The sequence below is a fragment of the Triticum dicoccoides genome, chromosome 5B, assembly GCF_002162155.2.
Source record: "Triticum dicoccoides isolate Atlit2015 ecotype Zavitan chromosome 5B, WEW_v2.0, whole genome shotgun sequence".
In the NCBI taxonomy this organism is placed as follows: domain Eukaryota; kingdom Viridiplantae; phylum Streptophyta; class Magnoliopsida; order Poales; family Poaceae; genus Triticum; species Triticum dicoccoides.
The window spans coordinates 518954440-518982020 of NC_041389.1; the positions used below are offsets into that span (position 1 = coordinate 518954440).

At 42.9% G+C, this 27581-nt stretch overlaps 1 long non-coding RNA gene across 1 annotated transcript; it reads left to right on the top strand.

Moving 5' to 3' along the window:
• The first annotated feature begins 19764 nt into the window (after window positions 1-19764).
• Window positions 19765-20355, top strand: LOC119305952. Its single transcript, XR_005148808.1, has 2 exons — window positions 19765-19897; window positions 20071-20355. It is a non-coding gene; the product is annotated as an uncharacterized LOC119305952 (long non-coding RNA).
• Window positions 20356-27581: the final 7226 nt, after the last annotated feature.

The window sequence follows — 27581 nt, forward strand, 5'->3', positions numbered from 1 at the left end:
TGACATACTAATGCAGACTTGATACTGATAGTCCATCCAGTATTTCTTTTGCATTCAGATGAGATATTCCCAATTTCACTGCAGTCTGCTGATAATTCCATTCTGTTTAGCTGAGCTTCCAAACATTTGAACTCCTTGCTGACTCTTTGGGTCCGGTGTCGGTTGACGAGCAACTTTAATAAGGGGAAAATTTGTAACACCGAATGCCCAAAGAAAGAAACAAAAGAAACGACGAAAACAAAAACACACAAGCATACAATTGATATATATAATCAAGCAGCATCGCATATTACTGCTACTCACACAATAATATGCATGCACACCTAAGCAGACAAATCTCACGTAAACTTCGGTATGGCGGTCTGATATGTTGTGACGGTGTGCACGAAAGTGAAATCCATGTGTGAAAAGGCTTGGTGCAACCAAGGCTACACCAAGCGTTGGCTGAACACCGGCTGGATCTGGATGGATACAGAGGCGAGGACGGACTTGGTGATCATGTAGTGAAACGCAACGGTCACGACCACATCGTCATCAAGCGTACGAAAGGGAACCGTACACATCAAAAGAAATGGTTTACAGGGCAAGATGGCGGTGGAAAACTGGGCTTGCTGGCATTGCCCTTTTCTGATAACCAAGATCAGTAAGGGTTGCCAAAAGGACGAGATGGAAGGCACGATTCGGGATAGGGACAAGTTTATCACCGAAACGATATGAGTGGGTGGCGGAAAGATATCGGCGTGATACCTTAGGATAACTCCTGCAAATGGTGTCGGGAACACTAGGTACCAGGGCATCACTCTGCTGGGACAGAGATGACGCCGAACACCGAAGAGCAGGCATGCTAAGAAGGAGGGTGCAGGTAGTGGATCAAAACTGATACCACCTACACTCACAAGATAAACCATTAGTGACAAGATAACGAGTCTATATGCATGCTATGCGACAAGCAAATTCAGCAATCAAATGCAACAAATTAACTGGGCTCTATACTACAGCTTTCTAGCGTTCGCACGGACTAGGGCGTCCTACAGCCAGACCTGCTCTAATACCAAGCCTGTGGCACCCCGGCTCAGAGAAACTGGAACGCCCCATATTCCAGCCCAGAGATCGAGGAGAAATCTTCTGGAATACGACACTGCTTAGCATAGAACAAATCAGCTCTTTATTACAATCTATATTAGGTACAAGGGGATTCCGATATAACAAGAAATTACGTCGGCAAGGCGACACTACGCCTGCCACGGTTGCTCTATGCAAGCAGCAGAACAACGCAGAGCAGCGGAATAACTACTGGCAGCGGAACGACAACGACGGTGGTGAACTCCACTCCTTAGGGACTCTGGGTGGAATGCTTATCATAGCTCGCAAACAAAGAATCCATGACAAACAAGCAATCAAATCCGGCATGACCTGCAAACTAGCATGACACGCCAGGTCAGTACATTGAATGTACTTGCAAGCTCACAATAACCAGAAGCATTCAAGACAAACAACAACATGGCAATTACAGGTTAAGCAGAAATTAACATGATATCATCAGTGTAACATGGCATGAACAACATGATACTGCTAGCACAATATGAGCATGGCATGAACATATAAACTTGATGATACTAACATGCAACATGATGACACTATCATGCACTAACTTACTCTGTGCCGGTTACCTTCTAACCATCACATGCATCACTTACCATTGCAAACATCACACGATCATCTTAGGATCCAATCAAGCTTGGTATAAACAATACCATAGTAATCATTACATGACCACAAGGAGCTTGACCTTTACCCATGATTCTCGCACAACATCACAAGTATTCAACAACTCGGTATCCTCGATACCACGGTGATCCTATCACGATCACATAAGGATCCACCAACTTCTTTCATCATCGAACCAGGGTTGTTATTAAGCACATTATCATTATTATTACCATTGACCCATAGTATGACCTACTACGAACTGGGCCCATATCCGCGGGCGCGGCTATCGATAGATTTTAACACACACTCTGCAGAGGTTAGCACATTGTACCCAGACCACAGAACCCATGGCCTCTCGCCCCCATTCGGGTAGACCAACAGTGTTCCAACAAAACCAATCTACTGCCATGACACCCTCCCGGCCACTCCGACCAACTCCCTCTCAGGGCTAAGTCATGGGTGGCCCCATGCCTACCAAAGGCATCTTCGGCCACCGTCGTGGCAAAACGGTCCCAAACGGGGACAAGGTACCATAACAACAACAACGGGCACACAAGGTTTATGTCTGCCTACCTGATCAGGGTAGCGCGCGCCCATAACCTTCCCTTGTTGGAGGTACCGCCGAGAGGCATGACAATAGACCAAGTTAGGTCCTTCCCAAAAAGGCAAATGTGGTTGCACTGGTCAGCTCGATTTAGTGGCACCATGACCCAGCCAACAGTTGTTCAAGTTCAATTAAGTGTGGTTAAACTTGAATGCAATAAGCTGAGTCATATGAAAATAACATGATGCAACAATAATGCATGATACCAACATAAACATGGATGCAACAATAATGCATGATACCAACATAAACATGGATGCAACATAAGCCTTAAGCATAATAACAGTGAATCATTTATCCAGATGAGCATGGCATACGGATGAGCATGAATATCACAAGCATAACACTACTTGTCGGGGATATACCCCGCGGTATGACCCGGCCGGACTTGGCGTCTCACCAGAGAACCGGCTGACACTTGGTGACTCACTGATCTGACAAACTCACAAGCTCGGTGACTCACTAATGGCCCCGATGGCGGGTCAGATAGAAGACTAGGCCCAAGGCCCAGAAGGCCGGCTCATGTTATGGTGGGCCAGCTTAAGAGAAAAGGCATAAGGAATATTCTCCTACAAAGGAAGCAAGACTAGGACTCCGCTTGTAATAGAATAATTCTAATCCTATTTGGACTCCACATGTAACCCGCCCCTCTAACTTATATAAGAAGGGGCAGGGCATCCCAAGAGGGACAAGTAAGAAATAATCTCTAAGGCTAGACACAACTAAAGGGGAGCCGGCTTAAGCGGCGTCTTCCTGATGAGCATAATGAAATCTAGCCACAAACAGCATGAAGGGTTATTACCGGATGTTGTTTCCCGGGGCCCGAAGCTGTCTAAATCCTTATATTATGTTGCGTCTCTCGATTCCGCCCAACCCCTCTCAAGCTACCACATAGATGTGTTGGCCTCGCGACTAAGTCCTCACATTAAGGACATCTGCCGTGACAATTCGACGATAGTTGGCGCCCATCGTGGAGCCAGCGCACGATGGTGTTGAGTTCTTGGAGGGATACCATCTAGGGGTCGAGAAGTTCACAATTAGCCGGATGCAATAAGATTGGTTTGGAAGGATCTACATCAACTCCGAGTTATCACTCAAAAATTTAAAAAAGCTCGGGCAACAGCACAGGTCTCGTAGAGTTCGTCATGGCCGAGATCGATAAAAGTTTCCGCCGGATCAAACATATTGCAGTATTCCGTCGAAACCGCCGCTTCAATTTCTGCGGCCGAGTCCGTTTGCTACTGCTTTTTACGTCTACATCAGCTGTTGTTGTCCAGATGATCAAGTCCCAAAAGAAAAAGAAAACAATCTTCCACTGCTACTACGAGGCGTGGAGACCGAGGCCTGCAAATTGGTACTGTTGTACGTACAAGAAAATCCATAGCAATCAGTAAGTACTACTCCAATTAGTACTCTGACGCTTGAAATCATCCCCGAGTTAGTTTCCTGAGAAGAAGAGAAATTTTTGTTTGCTACACGGGAAAGCAAACCTTTCAAGGAAAGAAATCCTAGCCATCATTGCCATAAATTGATCTCACGCAAAGCTTTCTAAGTGGTTTTGCTCACCAACGGTTGCTCCTTGCTCCACGCCAATACACAAGGGCATCAATTGGTAGAGCACGCGCCGGAAAGGCTACTACGTGAGCATGGACTTGAAGTCAACCGCTACGGCCTCGACTCCACTTCAGGCCGCCCGCTCCAAACCAGCTTACCGCCTGTACTGCAGCTGCCTACGAGTCGCCGAGCAACCCCGTTGCCGTGGTCGCCTCTGCTTCAAACCGTTTCCACGGCCACATCCACGCCGATCCGCTGCCGTCTCTATGGCTGCAAGCCGGCGCCGCGCCTTTTCCTGGGCATCGCCTTCGCCCGTGGCTGCACCGGCCGCCGTCGCACCTCGCCAAGCCGCCTGGCTGCCACGGCCATCGAAAGCACCTTCGCCGGCTGCGTCGAGGCGCTTCCGTTTCTGCGTTCACCTCGAGGCATGGTTTTCGCTTCATCCGGCCTCCTCCACCCATCGCTACGGCCTCGAGCCGCCGCTTGGCGTCGCTCTGGTCTTCTGTTAACGCGCCCGCCGTTGTCAAATCGCCTTCGCCGGGTCACCTTGTCTGCCGCATGCCGTTGCAATTCTAAGTCGCTGCTGTTAGGCCTGGCTCGGCCTCTGTCTCGACCTCACGCACCCTCGCCGGAGCAGGTGTTGAGCTGCTGCCTCCGCCTCTATGACCCGCTGAGGTGGCCTCCGTCCATATGTCCGTGCCATAAAGGCCGCCGTCGTTGTCTCCACTGTGGGCTCGCCAGGGCCCTCTTAGCCGCCGGCACCTCTCCGCTATTGTGACCGTGCCGCTTTGAGTCGCCCTCCTTCTAGCGCCCAGCCGCTCCTGTTTCACTCAGCCGCCACCACGGCGACCCGCCGTCGCCGAAGTACCTTTTTGCAAGCTGCCTGCCACGCCGTTATTTGCCTCGGCGGGTCTAGGTACATCATGAAGGAAAAGGAAACGGCACCAGATACCCGTATGAAGATGGACAAAATCACCAGATGGTTGACAAAAAAAACCAGAGGAAGTACTAGTACGCTAGCCTATATTTTGATTACGAAATCATTTGACCAGTCTACACGAACATCTCTCGTCCAAACACATCAGGTGATATTCATCCAGTCCACTTTATCAATACATATTAAAGTGTTTGAGAATAATTACTCTGGTCTATGGTATTCTTTTGCAGGACCGTTATTCCTTACAAAAAGATTGTTACAAAGGGGCATGCACCAATATTATTTTTGCACTGAGTGCTTGTTTGTGACGTGCTGCTGGACGGATACGTGCACTAGTCGCCGCCCCCCGCTACATCAACACACGCGACTGACTCATTTGTCCGTGCCCATGGCCGACTTACCTGCGTCCGTGCCATTTCCAACGCCGCGGCCGGTTCACGCGTCCACGCCGGTTTACAACGAGGAGGACAGCTTGCTCGTCCGCATCGGCTTACAACCCCGCGGCCGACTCATTTGTCTGCTCCCGCGTCCGACTCGCTCGTGATTGATTTCAGCTTCATCGTGGTGATCATCAACTCCGCGGTGGATAATTTCTGGCTTAGCATATCAGGTGAAATACATCTACTATATTTTTATATTACATATTGCTTTCTTAAAAAAAAACAATTACTTTGACTTGCAAGTTCTCTAATGCAGGACTCAAACCGGTCTATATCATGGTCAACTATGGAGAATCTTAAGCCAACTCATTGAGTCGTCTTAAGACTCGGGGGCTACATGGACATGGCTCAGTAAATGCTGCCAGTTTACGTAGATTCAAGAACTCCGGGTAATTGGATGGAAAATAACCCGGTCCCAGAGGCTACTGCTACATTGGCGAAAATTCAAAAGGCTATCAAGAAAATGTCCGGCTTAAGCAAGTGCCGAGTAATTTGAATGTTCCGGCTCAAAGAAAAATTCCGGTTTATAAGGATTCTGGTTCAAAATCGAGTTCAAGGGAAATCTGTCTCCCACAAAGCTCTGAAGCTTTCAATATCTGGCTCAACGCCTGGTTCAAGAAGAATTCATTACTCAGAAGTTCGAGTTCTCAGAAAAACTAAAGGGACCAAAGAGAGTCTGTTACAAAGCACAACTCAAACATAGGTACCCTGCTCCAAGATCATTGGGGGCTGATCGTATTTGAATCTAGCTTAACCCCTTTGGTCCGACTTACTGATCGTATGCGAATCAGAGTCGTTAAAAAAGTGTCAAGGTCATTTGGGGGCTTCCTGTTCAAACATAGGTCGTATTCGAACCAAAAGAACATAGCTGTCGGTACCCTCTTGATCGGTGCAATGCCAAATCCACTAGGGGGCTTCTTGATTGTATTTGAATCATAGCTTAACCCCTTTTGGGTCTGACTTTGATCGTATTCGAATCAGAGTCGTTAAAAAACTCTCAAGGTCATTTGGGGGCTTCCGGTTCAAACATAGGTCGTATTCGAACCAAAGAGAACATAGCTGTCGGTACTCTCTTGATCGGCGCAACGCCAAAGCCACTGGGGGCTACATGATCGTACTCAAATCCTAGCTTAACCCCTTTGGAACGGTTTACTGATCGTATTCGAATCAGAAGCCTTGCTTGTTTCTTCTTATTTGGTTTAAGTTTTATCTGAACACAACCTTTATTTGACTTGAGACTTTTTTTCCTAGATCTAAGTGTAAGTGTGGTTTAAATTTAACTCGGCTTGATTTTTGATGATAAGTCGCCAACACATGGGAATCATTATATCTTTGGAAGTGTTGGTCTTCATAGATTGGGTTATCACCCTTACTGTTCGGGTCACATAAAACCGGCAGTACAAATTCAATATCACAGTGATTATATGTGAGATATTATGACCCGCCCTGCGGTAAACCGCCCGGCTTGACTTTGGATGATAAGTCGCCAGCATATGACAACCATAAACATTTGGAACTTTTGGCTTCTAAAGATTGGGTTATCACCCTTACTGCACAGGTGTCATAAGCCGGCAGTACGATTCAATATCACAGGTATGATATTGTTTATACATGGTTATGTTTAAACCAGCCCTAGCTATGGACTTTAAGGCGCTGGTATATTTTGGATTGCGCCATTGGAATCATGCGCTTATCAATCATTGGATTATTGCCCTTATTGGATACGGTGATGTAAGCTGGCAGTATGAGCCAATTTCTACAGGTATGTTTTCCTGATTATATAAATATGCGAGGTTGGATAACCCACCCTGGCTTTGACGTTAAGTTGCCAGGGCACATGTTGTTTAAACTCTGTGCAGGATTTGTAGAAATATGACTTATATAAATGGTTAAGTTCAAGCTCATTATCAAAATTGATGCTTCAAAATGATTATCCATTCTGGATTTTCTCAAATGCTATAAGCCGTCGGGTTATGAAATTCTGGCTTACAATGAATGCGCATTAAGTCGCCACCGAACAAGAGCCGCCGAGTATTTGAACTTCGGATCTACTTGTCAACCCATAAGGTATTCAAATTTCTAATAGCCAAAACTTGGCTGGATTTTCATGATGATATTGAATGATTGAGGTTTTTCATACCGGATTATATTATTTAAATCTTGAATAGCCAACATGGCTGGATTTTTATTATGGTTATCAATATTATGATGGAGGTCTTTAAAGTCGCTTCAGCGCAATGGCTATTATTTTATCAATGGATATGATTTATTCTACAATAGATGGAATAGTCCCGAATCGCTGCAGGCTTACGACCCGGTACTTGGGGGCTACATTATTCAGATTGAAATTACATCAAATATGCAAGTCCCATGTCACTGCCCGCATGCACCATGGAACTTGGGGGCTAATGCAAAGTGATTTTTTGCTCACCTTATTGAAGACCCGACTCATCACATTGTAATGAGCCGACCCTTGGGGGGGCTGCCAATTGCACCTGTCAAAAATTCAAGGTACACAAGCCTCAATCCATTATATTGAAAGACCCACTACTCAGTTGGTAGAAAACAAAGCTCTTAACCTTATGGACGTGGGTTCAAGCCCCATGGTGGAGATTACATCATATGATGTTATTATCAATGAATTATATACAAAGTCCAAGCTCAGTATTACCTTAGTAAGCCGGCCCTTGGGGGCTAAACGTTGCTGCTCAAATCTACATGATCATGTTTACAAAGTCCCTGCTCATTATTTCATAATGACCCGGCACTTGGGGGCTACAAGTGATATGAATATAAGGGAAGTACACTTTCAAACTTGGTGTGAGCAATAGTTGTGACCTGGTGCTGTCAATATTTACAAGCCAGCAGTTTTGGCAATTATAACTCGCCAGCCTCTATATCCTTAAACCGGCGGATCACCAGATGAATCTTGAGTCCAATATGTTTATTAAGCCGGACCTTTGGAAACCGACTCAAATGGATTATTTCTTATAATATTTCTCTACAAGAAACCAATGTCAGCAAATTGATTATGAAGCTGGCCTGTTGACCCGGATTTTTCAGAAGAAGTACTCGAATTTTTTGCATTGGTAATGTTTGAACACATCTGCTAAAGGAGATTTGCTATGAGATCATGAACACGCATCCATGAGGAAATGACAAGGACTTAAGGATGATCAGGTGCCGGCTTACAATAATATTTAACACGGGGCACAACCTGTCAAATTTGTTCTTGTTTATGTTGCAGGATCAGTTTAACATGGATAAATCCAAATTAAACTAGGGGCTAATGTCGGGGATATACCCCGCGGTATTGACCCGGCCGGACTTGGCGTCTCACCAGAGAACCGGCTGACACTCGGTGACTCACTGATCTGACAAACTCACAACCTCGGTGACTCACTAATGGCCCCGATGGCGGGTCAGATAGAAGACTAGGCCCAAGGCCCAGAAGGCCGGCTCATGTTATGGTAGGCCGGTTGAAGAGAAAAGGCATAAGGAATATTCTCCTAGAAAGGAAGCAAGACTAGGACTCCGCTTGTAATAGAATAATTCTAATCCTAGTTGGACTCCACATGTAACCCTCCCCTCTAACTTATATAAGGAGGGGAAGGGCACCCCAAGAGGGACAAGTAAGAAACAATCTCTAAGGCTAGACACAGCTAAAGGGGAACCGACTTATGCGGCGTCTCCCTAATGAGCATAATGAGATCTAGCCACAAACAGCATGTAGGGCTATTACTGGATGATGTTTCCTGGGGCCCGAAGCTGTCTAAATCCTTGTCTTATGTTGCGTCTCTCGATTCCGCCCAACCCCTCTCAAGCTACCACATAGATGTATTGGCCTCACGACTAAGTCCTCACACTAAGGACATCTGCCGTGACAATTCGACGACACTACTCATAAAAAATCATGACCACTAGTATCATAAATAAATACCATGCAAGAACATAACGATAATACTACCATGCAAGCATTTAACCAACTGGATGAAAAGGTACATGCATAACAACGGCACTCGGAACAGACGATAGTCATGCACCGAAGACCATCACCAACATCAGCATGTACTACTACCAAGCAAGAAAGTAATACTAGCAAGAACACAAGTTAACTAGATGCGTCGAAACATAGCACGAAGGTGACCATGAAACGATAAGCAGTACCGAAACAACGATAAGAGTTGCAATTAAACAAACAGACAGTTATAAAATGTTCAAGTTGAAAACCATGGCTACTGCATGGCCATCATGTAAGTGGGTATTGTGGCTTGCCTGGGGATGGAGAAGGCTCCGGGAAGATGTGCGGTGAAGCCGCGGAAAGAATCACCGGAAAGGGTTCTCTCTTGGAGGGGGCTGATTAGGGGCAAGGGAAAAATGGTCATTTCCAATAGGTCAAACCATAGTGAAAATGAAGGGAACAGAACGGGCTCGACGAGACAAAGACGTGGGCATTGGTTTCACCTCAATTGGAGTCTCGAGCAAAAAGTTACGTCCCGACGAAGTTCAAGGACCGATCTATAAAAAATGATTTCTACAAACAGGCCCCTGAGCTAAAAAAACAGAAAGCGCAAATGCTTAGAGTATGCCTTCCAGAGAGGAAAACATATTTTAGCCTGAAGCAGAGTTAAAGTGCGCTTACTGAAAGGGGAAGGCGTATTCCGCGGAATACGCCTCCACTTACGTGACGTGGCAAGGCGGGGCCGGGCGGTTGGCTCGCTGACGCACGAGGCCCGCTGGCATTGACTCTCTCCCCTCATCCTTTCTTCCTCCTCGCGGCACAGTAGGAGCAGAGGCGAGGCCGCGCAGCACCAGCATGTGCCCTGCCTACTCCGGCCACCTCCGGCGGAGGTACGGCCATTGGGATGATTAGGAGGAGGTGTCGTGCTTGCCTGGGCCATGCACGCACGCCGAGGAGGGCCGAGGCCGTGGTGGCTTGGAGGTCTGCGTGCATGGCCTTCGGCCGGCAATGGGGAGGACGGCTCGGGGACGCTGCGGCTGCTTCCAGGTTCTGGGGAGGATGGGGGTGGCAAGGGGAGCTCAAGGGTGAGGTCGGGAGGGAGAATGGAGATCAGGTGGCCTCGAATTTAGGCGGAGGACAGCGATGACCGAGGCAGGGAGAGGGGCGGGAGCTTCGGGGAGAGTACGGGGGGACTGCTGGGAGGGTGTAGAAGAGCTTGGTGAGGTTGGGGCACCTCGGGGTGGGTTTATATAGCCGGACGAGGGAGAGGCCGAGCTGGCGTCACCGCGGATGTGTGGTCGGCGCCGCGGACGCGTGTGCATGCTCGGGAGCTCGAAGGAAGGCGATGGGGAGGCACAGGGACGAACTCACGGGGCAGGAGACGCCGAGGGGCACGGGGAGGAAACGAACAGAGGAGGAAGACGACGACCAGCTACAGATCACCCGTGGGCGCACAGCGACGAGCGCTAGCGAGGAGGTTTCCAGAGAGGGAGATGGCTTGAGGAGGACGGCGACGACGCGGGAAACACGCTAGACATGGTCAGGCGATGAGGGGATGAGTGCACAGACGGGGAGGAGGAGACAGAGGCGCCAGAGCGCGCGTTTGGCTGGCATGACCCATGGTCACCGCCTAAGCTGGCGCACGCAGTTGCGCCCTGTCCAGCCTACCATGACCAGTAGATAGGGAATCCAACGGAGAGTGCCAAATGGCAAGCAAACGAGCACATGGACTTGATTTATGACTAGGGCTTGCAGTGTTTTAGTCGAACAGCAAGGTGTTTGTATCTTGCTGTGAATCACATGCTTGTCCATCACGGCTGAGCTTTGACTGGGGTTGATCACCCGATTAGGATGGCAAGGTTTCAGCTCAAGAAGAGGAGTTTAGATAGCACTTGCTGTAGAAATTGCCCTACTTGCCAGATTTGCAAATGAGGAAGAAGCACTCACTAGAAGTGTCAACTTGAGCTCAACTTGGTCAAGGCAGAGTTATTTGGTCATGTGAAGATGCTGCAAAAGGTTTCATACCAATTGGATAAACCAAAATGGTACTTGCTTCACAAGCATCCCCACTGACCAGAAACTTGCAAAAATTCTAGTGGAAAATGGCTAGATGGATTGAGCCACAATTTGGTGGACGGAGTTTATATGGATAAGAGAAGGCCTAGGAAACTTTTCAGCCATAATGGAGCAAGATAAAATATACTTACTTCAACAACTGAAAACTTGGACAGAACAAAAGAATTGAAGATGAGCTCACATGGAGGCATTACATGAGCTCAACTTTGGTGGAGGGCTATTATATGATGATATGAAAGTCCATGCAAAATTGCAACTCATTTGGATATGCTTAGCTTGTACCTCATTCACAAATTTCTTTTTGGACAAAAACTTTGGAAAATCATAAATAAATAATCACTAGGAAAATGAGGTTGCATTTTGGCATGTGGCAATGATATGGACAAGAAAAGGTGTCCAAGGAGTTTGAGGTCAATTGGGAAAAGGAAAATAACACTTGCTTCACAAAGAGCCATTTAGGGCAGATTAGGAAATGAATTATTGGAGGATTATTTTTGAACATGACAATGAAAAGTTTTGCCACATTTGATGAAGATATACCCAAAAAGCTTATGATAATTATTTGGGAATTTTAGGAGTGATTGAAATATAGGTTGCTTCACAACCTAGGGCAATTTGGGTTATTCCTTTAATAAAAAAAGGAATATTCCCAATAAAAAGAGTATTGTGATTTTGTCCAAGGTGGAAATGGAAAGGTCTAGGGAGGGATTTTGATACGACAAGCCACTCTGGAAAGAAAGAAGAGGTCGTCTTCTTCAGTTTCCAGACCACAAAGCCACTGGAAAAGAAAACTCAGGCAAAATCCTCAGAAAATCAAAAGAAAAAGAAAGGGTCAAAAATCAGGTTGTTACACTTTTCCTACCTCCAATGGCTATACGCATATTTTGGTTGTTGTTGATTATGTTACTAAGTGGGTACAAACTATTCCAACTAGTAGTGTTGATCACAACACCTCTATTAAAATGCTGAAGGAAGTTATTTTCCCAAGGTTTGGAGTCCCTAGATATTTATTGACTAATGGTGATTCACACTTATTCATGGTGCTTTCCGTAAAATGCTTGCTAAGTATGATGTTAACCATAGAATAGCGTCACCTTATCATCCTCAGTCTAGTGGTCAAGTTAAACTTAGTAATAGGGAAATAAAATTAATTTTACAAAAAACTCTCAATAGGTCCCAAAAGAATTGGTCTAAGAAATTAGATGATGCACTTTGGGCTTATAGAACAGCATATAAAAATCCTATGGGTATGTCTCCTTATAAAATGGTTTATGGAAAAGCTTATCATTTGCCTCTTTAGTTAGAACATAAAGCATAATGGGCAATTAAAGAACTCAATTATGATTTCAAACTTGCCGGTGAAAAGAGGTTATTCGATATTAGCTCACTAGATGAATGGAGAACCCAAGCTTATGAAAATGCCAAGTTATTCAAAGAAAAGGTTAAAATATGGCATGATAAAAGAATCCAAAAGCATGAGTTCAAGGTTGGATAATATGTTCATTTGTACAGCTCTCGTTTCAGATTCTTTGCACGAAAACTCCTCTTCAAACGGGAAGGGCCCTATGTTATCGAGGAGGTTTATTGATCTGGAGCAATAAAAATAAATAATGCCGAAGGTACCAACCCGAAGGTTGTCAATGGGTAAAGAATAAAACATTATATCTCAGGTATGCCCATTAATGTTGCACGAAATATTATCCAAGATATGACACCGGAAGAACACATAAAGAAAACCTTCCGGATCACTCCAGAATCGTGAAAAAGGAGGAGGTACATGATACGGTAAGTAAATGGACTCCGAAAAATCCGCAAAATATTTTTTGTCAGTTTGGAATATTTTAAAAATTAGGAAAATAAGAAACAATCAGGAAGGCACCGTGGTGGGCACAAGACACCAGGGCGCGCCTCGGGTACCTTCTAGACTCCGTTTTTCTTCCGTTTGCTTGTTCCCCAAGATAAAAAAATATATTTATATACCCCCCAAATCTATTAACCACCGTATCACAGAGAAATCCCATGTTCTCTTTTCCTTGCTGTTTTCTAGCAGATCTAAAAATATGTCGTCCCAAGACTCGGAGGGTGAGAGCTATGTTGCTGATTATATTGCAAACCCTAAGGCTTATGGGGATGTGGAGCACTATAGCTGGACTTTAGAGGAAGAAGAAGATTATGATCCTAAAGGGGAGGAGGAGACGAGCTCAGACGAGGATGAAGATCCGTTGCCCCAACCTGGGGACATGCACGTGGAACTCAAGAAGTCAAGTCTCCCCAACAAAACAAAGAAACCTAAGATCCGGTTTATCCCCTTTCGTCTTTTGTAGGAAAACAAGCAAGATTTATGAAAAAAGGTATTGGAGCTTGAGCAGGAGATCGGTGAATTGAAGGAAGAAAATTCCATCCTCAAGCGTAAGCTAAGAAAGAAGGACAACCCCCCTACTTCATCACCGCAGCCTCCTTCTTCATCACCAAAGGAAAAATGAGTATCGGGTATGGGCACTCCCCTTGGCTTGTGCCAAGATTGGGGGAGGTGCCCCGGTATCATATCACCTCCACTATCTTTTGCCTTTACTTATCTTAGTTAGATCCTTTCTTTTCGAGTGTTTGCTTAGTGATCTATCCTTGTAATCATGTGCGAGATATATAATAAAGTTTAGTTTGAAGTTTTGTTTTCTTTATTTTCATGTTCAATAAAAATAAAGGAAATAAATGAAAAGATCATATGCTAATATTATGGTAAGTAATGACATCACATAAGGAAGAGTAGAAGTAGAAAATTTTATTGGAGATTTACAAACATAGCATTGGTCAATGATTCAATTCATGAAAGAATTAATAAGGGAAGAGAAGATTCACATGCAAATACACTATCCTAGACATCTTTTGTGATTGTGAGCCCCTATCAAAATATTATATGCCAAAATTGCTGAAGCTGGACAAGGAAGACAACGTAATGATTTATGTTTGTTCATATTCACATAGAAGTTATATTGTCGTAGATCCTTTAACATGTGGTGCTTGCCCCCCTACATTTGCTAGCCAAAAATTCCGCACTAAGTAGAGATACTACTTGTGCACCGAAAACCCTTAAACCAAATCTTGTTTTGAGAGTCCACCATACCTACCTATGGACTGAGTAAGATCCTTCAAGTAAGTTGTCATCGGTGCAATAAAGGCAATAAAAATTGCTTCTAAAAGTGATGGGACATTTAGTGTAAGAGAAAATTGAGTGTTGTACGAACTTGTGATGGCAAAGACTAAAAGCGACAGACTGTATAATAAAGGTTGGTATCATAAGGGGCAATATAACATGACATTATTTTGCACTAAGAGATTGAGCATACAAACAAAAGCGCATAACAACCTCTGCTTCCCTCTACGAAGGGCCAATCTTTTAATTTATGTATTTACTTTTATGCAAGATTCAAAGTTTATCTCTCTATTCCTTTTTATTTTCTCTTTTGGCAAGCATCATGTGGTGAGGAAAGATCTAGACATATATATCCTGTTGGATATGGGTAGCATGAGTTATTATTGTTGACATCACCCTTGAGGTGAGTATGTTGGGAGGCAAAATCTATAAACCCCTATCTTTCTATGTGTCCGGTTGAAATTTTTTCTCATGCGGTGAGTGTTAGCAATCGTAGAAGACTATATGATGGTTGAGTATGTGGACTTCCCAAAAAGGCTCTGATACATAACCCTTCCTGAAAAGATGATGAATTGTAGTTGCAAAGTTGACTGAGAACATAGTTTGTTGGTTTCCAATAGAGCTTATGCTTTACACTTCGATGTTGTGATGAATTGTTACTTATTCATGAGAAGTTTATGATAAAAAAATTATGTGATAAAAGTTTTATGATAAAGTTTGTTGCTGTTATAATAATATACATGATGCTTCTATGTCCGTATTTTGTTTTTATCGACACCTCTCTCTCTCTCTCTAAGCATGTGGACATGTTTTCGGTTTTGGTTTTCGCTTGAGGACAAGCGAGGTCTAATCGGGGAGTTGATACGTCCATTTTGCATCATGTTTACCTACTATTATTTATAATGTTTTTATGCATAATAATGCTTTTTGGACTAATGCTAATGCCTTTTCTCTCATAATATGCAAGGTTCACACAAAGAGGGAGAATACAGACATCTGGAAATCTGGACCTGAAAAAGCTACATAAGGCTACCTATTTTGCACAACTCCAAATGAGCTGAAACTTTACGGAGATTTTTATGGAATATATAAGAAATAATGGAGCAAATAAGTACCAGAGGGGGCCCACCAGGTGGCACAACCCACCTGGGCGCGCTAGGAAGCCCAGGCTCGCCCTGGTGGGTTGTTCCCTCCTCGGCCCACCTCTGGTGTTCCTCTTCTAGTATATAAGTCATTTTGACCTAGAAAAAATAAGGGGAGGACTTTAGGATGAAGCGTCGCCGTCTCGAGGCGGAACTTGGGCAGGAGCACTTTTGCCCTCCGGTGGAGCGAGTCCGTCGGGGGAACTTTCCTCCCGAAGGGGGGAAATCATCGTCATCATCATCACCAACAACTCTCCCATCTTGGGGAGGGAAATCTCCATCAACATCTTCAACAACACCATCTCCTCTCAAACCCTAGTTCATCTCTTGTGTTCAATCTTTGTACCAGAACTATAGATTGGTATTAGTAGTGTTGATTACATCTTATAGTTGATTACTATATGGTTTATTTGGTGGAAGATTATATGTTCAGATCCATTATGCTATTTAATAACCCTCTGATCTTGAGCATGATTATCATTTGTGAGTAGTTACTTTTGTTCTTGAGGTCACGGGAGAAATCTTGTTGCAAGTAATCATGTGAACTTGATATGTGTTCGATATTTTGATGGTATGTATGCTGTGATTCCCTTAGTGGTGTCATGTGAACATCGACTACATGAAACTTCACCATATTTTGGCCGAAGGGAATGCATTATGGAGTAGTTATTAGATGATGGGTTGTGAGAGTGATAGAAGCTTAAACCCTAGTTTATGCGCTATTCCGTAAGGGGCTAATTTGGATCCAAAAGTTTAATGCTATGGTTATTATTATTAATACTTTTCTTGTAGTTGCGGATGCTTGCGAGGGGGTTAATCATAAGTAAGAGGTTTGTTCAAGTAAGAACAACACCTAAGCACCGGTCCACCAACATATCAAATCATCAAAGTAGCGAACACAAATCAAACCAACATGATGAAAGTGACTAGATGAAATTCCCGTGTACCCTCAAGAACGCCTTGCTTATTATAAGAGACCATTTTGGCCTGTCCTTTGCCTCAAAAGGATTGGGCTACCTTGCTGAACTTTTTTTACCATTACCGTTACTTGCTCGTTACAAATTATCTTGCTATCAAACTACTCGTTACTTATAATTTCAGTACTTGCAGAGAATACCTTGTTGAAAACCGCTTGTCATTTCCTTCTGCTGCTCGTTGGGTTCTACACTCTTACTTGTCGAAAGGACTACAATTGATCCCCTATACTTGTGGGTCATCATGTAGCAAGGTAGCCCAATCCTTTTTTGTAGCATAGGACAGGCCGGAATAATCTCTTATAATAGGTAAAATGTTCTCGAGGACACATGGGAATTTCATCTAGTCACATTCATCATGTTGGTTTGATTCGCGTTCGCTACTTTCATAACTTGATATGTGGGTGGACTGGTGCTTGGGTGTTGTTCTTACTTGAACAAGCCTCCCACTTATGATTAACCCCTCTCGTAAGCATCTGCAACTATGAAAGAAGAATTAAGATAAAATTTAACCATAGCATTAAACATATGGATCCAAATCAGCACCTTATGGAATAGCGCATAAACTAGGGTTCAAGTTTCTGTCACTCTAGCAACCCATCATATAATAATTACTCCACAATGCATTCCCTTAGGCCCAAATATGGTGAAGTGTCATGTAGTCGACGTTCACATAACACTACTAAGGGAATCACAACATACATATCATCAAAATATCGAACGAATGCCAAATTCACATGATTACTTATGACAAGACTTCTCCCATGTCCTCAGGGATATTAAATGGTATAATAGATCTGAACATATGATCTTCCACCAAATAAACCAACTAGCATCAACGACGAGATGTAATCAACACTACTAGCAACCCACAGGTATTAATATGAGGTTTTGATACAAAAATTGAATACAAGAGATGAACTAGGGTTTGAGATAAGATGGTGCTGGTAAAGATATTAATGAAGATTGGTCCTCCCACGATGAGAGGGTTGTTGGTGATGACGATGGCTTCAATTTTCCTCTCTCGGAGGAAAGTTTCCCCGGCGAAATCGCTCCGCCAGCGAGCAAAAGTGCTCTTGCCCCAGTTCCGCCTCAAGGCGGAGGCGCTCCGTCCCAAAAGTCCTCTCCTTATTTTTTCTAGGGTAAATGGCCTCATATACCAAAAGATATGGCATCGGAGGTTGGCGAGGGAGCCCACCACCCACCAGGGTGCGCCTGGTGGGGTAGGCGCGCCCTAGTGCCTTGTGGGCACCTGGTGGCCCCCTCTAGTACTTCTTTGCTCTAGTATTTTTTATTTATTCCAAAATAAATCTCTGTAAAATTTCAGCTCATTTGAAGATGTGCAAAATAGGTATCTTTAACATAGCTTTTCCAGGTCCAGAATTCTAGTTGTCGGCAATCTCCCTCTTTGTGTAAACATTGCATATTATGAGAGAAAAGGCATTAGAATTGCTCCACCAAGTGTTATATTGCTTGAAAACACTATAAATAACACTAGGAAAACATGATGCCAAATGGACGTATTAGTGGTGTCGACCCTGGCTCGGTGACTGATGTCGGGCTTTACCTGCCATGGTTTTGACATCATGAAGTGTGTGGTTGGCACTATCTCGGGGTTTGGAGACTAGGCGGTGGCCCTAGAAGGTGGTTTGCATGATGAGTTCTCCCCCGGGCTCCATGGCGATGGTGGTGGCTATGTCTCTTTGCTGTGTGGGTGGCGAGAGAGTTAGCCGTGGGTGATTCGGGCGCACCCAAGTTTTCAAGGCTCCCCAATCTGGATCTAGGGATCTGTGCTCATCAAGCTTGCCCGGGTGGCCTACCGGCATTGAGGAGCAGCCGAGTGAAAAGTCCACCTTTGTCGGCAATGATGGCAACACTCGCGAGCGCCGCTTTCTTCTTGAAGATGTCGTTGTGGTGCTCCTCTCCATGTACGGGCTCCGGGTGAAAACCTATGTCTGTTCTGGACTCGGCAGCAGCTACTCTTTTTGTCGTTTTCCCTCCTGAGGGCATTATCATGGAACGTAGGTGTACTAGGGCGTAGTGTGGCATTGTCATCATTTATTCCTTTGTGTTTTTTTGGTTCTGTAGTCGCGAGCGTTATGCGTGATCCGGTTATCCTAGAATCGGCTTTGTAAGAGGGATGCCCCTCCATTTTGTATCATCTAGTCGTGTACCGTGTTTGCCTGTTGCTTTATATATAAAGCGGGACAAAAGCGTGTTTCGGGGTATGGGAGTACTCTAGCTCATACATGATCGATGCCTTAAAAGTGTTGCTCTTTGTCTTCAGAAGGTTTTTTTTGCGATTATGTCTTAAGAAGGTGGGAGAGCCACAAGCACACATAGGGCCGGGGTGTTGGAGAATGGTTAGTAATGCAGTCAACTGTTGGCTATATGAAGTTGGCATGTCATACATAGTCACCACATGTAGTCAGTTATACAACAAAGTTAGATATAATGTTGGTTATAAAAGTAGTACTCCCCTCATCCATATATATAGGGCCTAATGTGTTCTACGAGATTGTCTATGACTATTGATAATACTAATAGTATATGTGATTTATAATGTGAAAATTATATCATTAGAAGGTCATTTCACATACAAATTTGACGGTATGCTTTGTGCAACTTCCATGTCATATATTATTGCTCTAACATGTGGTCGAAGTTAGCCTTGAAAAACACATTAGGCCCATATAGATGGATAGAGGGAGTACTTTTTTTCACCTTCTCTCCATCTCTTTTTTATATTTATAGTGCATCTATTTAGGAATGCGTGTAAAGTTTGGCTCTTGCATGAGAGTCCATTCTCTTTAAAAAAATTATGTCTCTTTCCTCCATATAAGCAAAATTGTCAATTAAGCGGGCTTTGCTCTTACATGGGCTTGGGCCCTTGGTCAGGGGATGCGGCCTGGTCACGAACCATGTATAAAAGAAGACATTGTTTATCAAAATTAATGTATTTATTTCATAGAGAAGCCGTGGCTATATAAAAAAGATATTGTATTAATTTTTTGCATCTAATGCATTAAGTTGGCAATAGGTGCTATTGACATAGAAGATGTTGTTCCGACAATCCAGGATTTAATTGACAATCAAAATATTGATAGAAAATATTATTTATTTACCATTAATTTTATGCCATAAAAAGATCCCCAGTATGCATCTATATAACTCGGTGAAAGAAACAATGCAATGCACAAAAAAATATAAGAAGATCAACTGGGCATAAAACAAAGCATTAGTGGGGCTCTCGAAATGGCAATCTCAAAGAAGAACACAAGCGCCCTGATTTTGATGGCCCTCATAGTCATGGCCACTGTCCTCTCCTCGTGCAACGCAAACAATGAGGTTATGTTACATCCATCCCTTTTCTCACCCCATGAAGACAACTTCATGCGCATTCTATAATAGTGAACTCCCCATAAAATTTATATATATCTAGTATTGGGGAAACATAAGATGGTGAATAACCTTCCACAAAATTGGCCTCACAATGTGTGTTTTTGTGTTTGCGGATACAGATAGATGCTCTCCCCCTACCCGATAAATGCTACAACACGGAACTCCCTAACTGCACAAAGGAGGCGTGCAAGAAACTTTGCAACAGCCCAGGGGGGTATTGCAGGCTCGCATCCGACTGTTGTTGCCCTGTTTCCTAAATGGGGCTGAAATGATACAAAGATGCCATGAATAATTCAATGCATGTATGGATTATATATGTTAGTTCTAGCATATCGATATAAATCCTTTTTATCATCTTCAGAATTTACAAATGAAAAAAGCTTGTTGTTTCTTTAGTTCTACAATGGCTGGTGTTGATCACGAATTAGAGTTATAACCTACCTAAATACAACATGTGAAACAAAATGAAAACATGAAAAAAATCTAAACCATCTCGGAGATGAATTTCAGAAGGAAAAAACACATGTGATCGCTATAAACACCTAAATAACCCAACAATTTTCTCCATGACATTCCAACCTATTAATGATAGCTTCCTCTTTTATCATGACAGTCAACCATCAAGGTACACCAAATCTGAATGCTGCAAGATGTTATATTTTCGTTCACTAAATGGATTTACAAAATGTGGTAATGTAAATTAGCATTCTTAAACAATCAAAGTTGCAAACCTTTGAAAATTAAAAAAATCTTCTACAGGTCAATTGATCAATTGAAGCAAATCCAAGGGTAGCAGTTTGCAATATATTGCAGACTACTCTGCTCGCCTATGTTTTGGTGGCCCCATTTAAAGATCATATACACTACTGTTGAGACTCAGCATGTGACAGTGACTCTTTATCGGAAAAAACATGTGACAATGACTATTTCTGTTTCAATTAAATTTTGTGCAAGTGTAAAAAATAAAAATAAAACAATGGAATTTGTGCTCAGAACATGCGATCAATTTATGTATTATGCCCGGGGTTTTGCCCAAATCATGCAGTGACTATCTTGGGGGAACGATTGCTTAGACAAATGGGACGGGTCGGTGTTTGTGTCCTACTTTAAAAAGAGGAAAAAGTTATGTCGTTCATTCGGCCTTGGTCCAATCTTATCTATGGGACCCCTTCCTCCCATCTTTGATTTTTTCTTCATCGGTTTCTCCAGAAAACCGCTACAACTAACCCACCTTTTATTCTGTTACCAAATAAGCTTATATTCTCTTTGATAGCCAATAAGTACTTGCCAAATAAGTGTTTATCAAATAAAAGTCTACTTTTACACAATCACATTAACATAAGCAGCTAAATCATGGGCCTACTCATATTACGTTGGCGACGTTCACAGGGAAAATCTGAAACTCTGTTTCTCGTACGTCCGATCTCAAACGAGCGCACCACATCGGAAGTGGGATGGAACCAAGCTACTTAAACATGACTTTGCAGAAGACCCCATATACCTCACAATTCTAACCGGCGGCTCCTCAAACTTCTCAGTTTGTATTCCCCACGAGACAACGAAAACTATAATAAACTAAAGAAAACGTAGGGTAGAGATCCTAAAATCTAAACAAGTGACAATGTTCACTACTGTAAAAACAGACCCACCTGGCATCTATACAACAGTTCTATACTTGCATAAGAGTAAATCTGAAACACTTGGACGCAGACTATCTGCTCCCGAGCTCAAATGCCCTCTTATGAACAAATAAATAAAAAATAGTAAGATAATCAAAATATTCTGTTTTTTTGGCAAACTTTGACAAATGTTCCGTGTGCTTACGAAAAATTATCATGAAATGACATTTGTGGAAGTCAGGGAGAAAAAAAGATGCTCCAAAAATACTACTCTATTTTTGACAGCATTTTGGAGTGTGGATTTTGTTTTTCTTTTCTTTTGCCATGATTTCCAGGAATGTCATATTGAGATGAAATTTGTTAAGCATTGAGAACATTTGTCAAAGTTTTCTACAAAGAAATCATTTTTTTTGTTTTACTGTTCATCCTGAGCCCATTTGAGCTCGGGAGCAGAAAGGGACTTTCAGAGACACTTCTATAACATGCACGCACACTTGCTTCCCTTTTAGATGTTGATGAATAGTTGTTGCACGCCAGTTATTATTTCATTGGTGGAAGTACAACCTCTTTATCTTAAAATAAGATGTTTTGGCAGTTCAAATTGAACTACCTTTGTATCTCTCTTAATATAAGGTACAGAGATAAAAGCAATGATCAGTACGTACCCATCTGCGAAATGGTGCATATAACAAGAAAACTAAACAACGATAACTACAAACTAGGATACACTCAGTCGTGAAGTCACAAGTTACAACCGTTAACATTGCTCACTGCATCCATCAAGTGTGCTTGTCAGGTAACATCCTGTCAAGGTTTAACACCACTAATCTCAACGAGCAAGCAAGTGCATACTACTACTATCCAAGATACACAAAGAAACCCCAATTACATCAACTCAAGGCTCAACACTGATCTAGGACTGCATGGCGGACGTCATCCCATCTGCTTCCCGGCACTAAACATAGTACGGCTCTGAAACTCCATCAACAAAATGGGAATGAGTTAAGGAACCCAATATTGGCATAGCAAAATGAAGACTACACTGTGCAAAGTAAATAACTGGATCTAACATAATTAATGCATATAATATATAATACTCCCTTCGTAAACTAACATAAGAGCGTTTTGATCACTACTTTAGTAATCTAAACACTCTTATATTAGTTTACAAAGGGAGTAGTAATTTTATACAATTGATAGATAACGGGAATCAAATTACAGAAGCTTGAAGGAGATACGCAAGCTGGAGAAGTTCTTTGCTTTTGAGCTCAAAGTGAAGAAGCTGGTTGCACCGTTCATCATGGAGCAGAAGCACTATTTCAAAAACTAGAACTGTTCCATGGATAATTACTAGCAGTACTATTTCAAAATCAACCATATTCTTAAAATTTCATACCTAATAGTATTGTAGTGCGGTTACGTTGTTATCCTTTTTTCCACTGGTTGCTACCGATGTTGAAAAAGAGTGGAGTTCATGTTATCTCATATAACCTATCAAACCATAATGGATAAGTAGCTACTCCATTTGATACACTCCTAGCATTGGGTATGTCATAGCAGTTTTTGTACTGTTCATGAAACAATATTGACAACTTTTTTTTTGTCGAAGCTTACCGTGAAAGAATGAACTGCAAAAAATGTTTTTAGTCATAGTACTTCCTGTGTTATGGAAGTGTCAATCGCCTCATGTCTTCATGGTGACAACTACAATGGAAGCTATAAAGATATTTTGAGTTACTTTTGTTTTCAAGCATCAACTAGGTACCACATGCAGGGGTCTTCATGGTTATAGCTATAAAGATATTTGCTTCTTGCACGACCAATATAACTCCAGAATCCATTGTAACTTGTCATTTTCAGCACCTTATAAGGTAATGTTAAGTTGTCATCATGAAGACACCACTATTTTTATTCACTTACAGTTTTTTTTACTTGAGTTTTGTCATCTCACAGGAATGATAGAAATAGAGGGTTCATGATCAAAAAAGAAGGTAGGATCAAAGGGTAGATGAAGTAGAGGCATAAAACTGCCATTTATCATTGTTTTGTTCAGTAGGATTGCTTTTGAGGTAATATATGAGACTACCAAGTGGTGTCTCAAATGAATTTGCATATAGTTATACTTAGATCTTATCTGCAAAATCTACTCAGGAATAAGTGAATGAGATTAGAAGGGATCAAGTACTTTTGTACAGACTTGTTCATTTGAAGTACATTTCACTATAGCTATTATGCACTTCTGTTTACTTTTCTTGTACAGGTACATCTTAAGGTGAGTACCTTCTGGACAAACCAAAACGAATGAAGCCGTTCACATCTTTTGATGTTAAAATTCATACTTTTGAAGATATCGTAGTAACTTGCGTCTGAGTTGTGCATGGTATGTCTGAAGAAAAAGTTCCGCTAGCACATATTTTATGGTATTGGAGAAAAAGAAAATGCACTTATAGAGTGTTTTCCAGTTTTACATAATTCACGAGTTGTTCACATGAAATCTGAATATTATTTTTCTTTTGTTTGACAGCGAGTGCTACTGAACATGCCAAGGAGGGTCATGTACTGATTCAACTTCTTTGGCTAGGAGAAGAATAGTGTATTCATTATCTATACATAGACGATGGGCGGTAGGTATGTCTACATCGACATTATATGTTATACCATCCCAGTCTAAGAGAATAGCAATATAGGCACTACTTTTAATGTGGCTTTACAGACCTATAATTTAAACTCTCAAGCAAATTGTCTTCGCAATTTGGGTTATACAAGATTGTTGTCAGACCATTATAATATGTAAGTTCCCGTTGCAAAGCATAGGCAATTAACTAGTAGAGATGAAAAGGGATATCTCAAAACCTTTGTGCGCGGAATTACTCTCCATTTAAAGGCGGGGGAAGGGGGAAGAGGGGAGTGGGGATGAGGAAGACATAAAGGAAATTAATTGGGAAAATGAAGAGGAGGTAGACAGGGAGAATGTTGATAATAATATTTAAAAAAAAGATGGTGCTATTTCCAGTACGAGCACTTGCCCAATTTCTGCTACATGTGTGGCCTGATTGGGCATGTTGACTGCAGTTGTAGCATAAAACTCAAGAAGGGACAGAAACAAGTCTTTGGAAGAAATATGTATGCTCTAGGACCCTTGAAGGGTACTGGTGAAGAGTCCATGGAAAGAGGGGGAGAAGGAAGGAACTCCAGGAATGGACAATGGCGTTTCAGCAACTCAGGCAGCAGGCCAGTGAGTGAGTCAGGCTCGTGGAGAAAATCTGATGGTAGAGCAGGAGCGACAGATGGTTCTTTCCAAAGATCTCTTCTGTCCCTAGGTGGAAGCCTCCTAATGGTGATAGTATTAAGATCAATATTGATGGTTCTTTTCATGTTGATAACAATTGTGGTGGATGAGGTGATGTTTTGCATTCCAAAAAGAAAAGGTTTACATTCAAAATGCAATGAAAAGGAAGGACATAAACATCACTAACCACATCTCTTGTAGACTACCGCTGGAATCTGTGTCACATACCTGGCTTCTGCAAATCCTAAGCGATGTTCATGAACACCGGCTTCATTGCCCACGCAGTCAGTTGTGACACCTTGATGTCTGCCTTGACGTTGTTGAAGACGTGAAGGCGCGCCTCATCATGACGGGCAAGCATCCGGTAGACACGAGAGAGGATGCAGGTCCTCCCTCCTGCCCCAAAGCTCTCAACGACTGACCCGTCAATCTGCGAAGGAAAATGGAGAGGAAAAGTAAGAGAAAACACTTTCTAAACTTGTATAGCATGACGACCTGTTGAATGGTAGCATATCAAGCTTCTAAGGGATATCTTGCCCTTTGTGATGTCAGTATCAACAAAACCTGCGAAGGTCGGCTTGTACAGGTTCTGGCTCAGAGATGACCTGAACCAGACAAAGAAGCCCAATGTCAAATCAGCGCTAGCAAATTTGTGTATGTTACATGCATGAGATGATGAATTTAAGGGATGAATGAGAATCAGGAGATGACATTACATGGTGGGGTCGGAGCACATCAGGACCACCAGCTTCGTGCTGTTGATGTTATGTGCGGCCTTGAAGTGAACACCCGGAAGAAGACCACTGTTCTATCCTCCATCTTGGAGGAGGCGAGCACCCACAGGCCAAAGGGGCCCACACCACCTTCCACATCCGCGCCCCTCACGCTGCACAACTTCTGGGCGTCGTTGGCCAGCGCTGGGTCCAGTGCCTCCACTCCCTCCAGGCACGGTGATACGTCTCCAACGTATCTATAATTTATGAAGCATTCATGCTATTTTATTATCTGTTTTGAATGATTATGGGCTTTATTATACACTTTTATATTACTTTTGGGACTAACCTATTAACCGGAGGCCCAGCCCATATTGTTGTTTTATTGCCTATTTCAGTATTTCGAAGAAAAGGAATATCAAACGGAGTCCAAACGGAATGAAACTTTCGGCAACGTCATTTTTTGGAAGATTATCATCCTGGAGACTTGGAGTCCACGTCAGAAGATACTCGAGGAGCCCAGGAGATAGGGGGCGCTCCCGCCCCCCTACTGGGCGCGCCCCCCTGCCTCGTGGACCCCTCGAGCACCCCCCCGACCTACTTCTTTCGCCTATATAAGCCTACGTACCCTAAAACCATTGAATATCAAGATAGATCGGGAGTTCCGTCGCCGCAAGCCTCTGTAGCCACCAAAAACCTCTCGGGAGCCCTTCCTGGCACCCTACAGGAGGGAGGATCCTTCACCTGTGGCCATCTTCATCATCCCGGCGCTATCCATGACGAGGAGGGAGTAGTTCACCCTCGAGGCTGAGGGTATGTACCAGTAGCTATGTGTTTGATCTCTCTCTCTCATGTTCTCTCTCGTGTTCCCTCTATGGCACGATCTTGATGTATCCCGAGCTTTGATATTGTAGATGGATCTTATGATGTTTCTCCCCCTCTACTCTCTTGGATGAATTGAGTTTTCCCTTTGAAGTTATCTTATCGGATTGAGTCTTTTATGAGAACACTTGATGTATGTCTTGTCGTGCTTATCTGTGGTGACAATGGGATATCATGTGCCACTTGATGTATGTTTTGGTGACCAACTTGCGGGTTCCTCCCACGAACCTATGCATAAGGGTTGGCACACGTTCTTGACTCTTCGGTAGAAACTTTGGGGCACTCTTTGAAGTACTTTGTGTTGGTTGAATAGATGAATCTGAGATTGTGTGATGCATATCGTATAATCATGCCCACGAATACTTGAGGTGACAATGGAGTATCTAGGTGACATTAGGGTTTTTGTTGATTTGTGTCTTAAGGTGTTATTCTAGTACGAACTCTTGAATAGATTGATATGAAAGAATAACTTTGAGGTGGTTTCGTACCCTACCATAATCTCTTCGTTTGTTCTCTGCTATTAGTGTCTTTGGTGTGACTCTTTGTTGCATGTTGAGGGAGTGTTATATGATCTATCTATGTTATTATTGTTGAGAGAACTTGCACTAGTGAAAGTATGAACCCTAGGCCTTGTTTCCTATCATTGCAATACCGTTTACGCTCACTTTTATCGCTTACTACCTTGCTGTTTTTATAATTTCAGATTACAAATACCTTTATCTACCATCCATATTGCACTTGTATCACCATCTCTTCGCCGAACTAGTGCACCTATACAATTTACCATTGTATTTGGTGTGTTGGGGACACAAGAGACTCTTTGTTATTTGGTTGCAGGGTTGCTTGAGAGAGACCATCTTCATCCTACGCCTCCCACGGATTGATAAACCTTAGGTCATCCACTTGAGGGAAATTTGCTACTGTCCTACAAACCTGTGCACTTGCAGGCCCAACAACGTCTACAAGAAGAAGGTTGTGTAGTAGACATCAAGCTCTTTTCTGGCGCTGTTGCCAGGGAGGTGAGTGCTTGAAGGTATATCTTTAGATCTTGCAATCGAATCTTTTTGTTTCTTGTTTTATCACTAGTTTAGTTTATAAAAGAAAACTACAAAAAAATGGAGTTGAGT